Source organism: Cicer arietinum, chromosome 6, assembly GCF_000331145.2.
Source record: "Cicer arietinum cultivar CDC Frontier isolate Library 1 chromosome 6, Cicar.CDCFrontier_v2.0, whole genome shotgun sequence".
In the NCBI taxonomy this organism is placed as follows: domain Eukaryota; kingdom Viridiplantae; phylum Streptophyta; class Magnoliopsida; order Fabales; family Fabaceae; genus Cicer; species Cicer arietinum.
The window spans coordinates 30,392,957-30,393,303 of record NC_021165.2 but is presented as its reverse complement, the minus strand read 5'-3'; positions in this window follow the sequence as shown (position 1 = coordinate 30,393,303).

The following is a 347-nucleotide window of genomic DNA, read 5'->3' as shown; positions in this document are numbered from 1 at the left end:
TAAGTTACTCGAAACTTTTGCTATTTTTAAAACCTTCGAAATGCAGTTTATTTAAAAAAAGACAAATTTTCGAAACTTTGGATAAATGCCAAATTTTCGAAATAGACAGTATTCGAAACTTTGCTTGCATTTGAAAGTTTCGAAATAGAGTTATGCTTCGAACATTTGGCTTTTGATGAAACCTTCGAAATGTAGTTTCGAAACATTGGAATCTTCGAAATGCATTTTCTACTTCGGAAGTTTGCTTTTTCACCAAAGTTTCGAAATGCATTTTGTTCTTCGAAAGTTTTCATTTTCACAAAAGTTTCGAAATGTATGTAAGTTTCGAACTTTTCATTAAGTTAAAG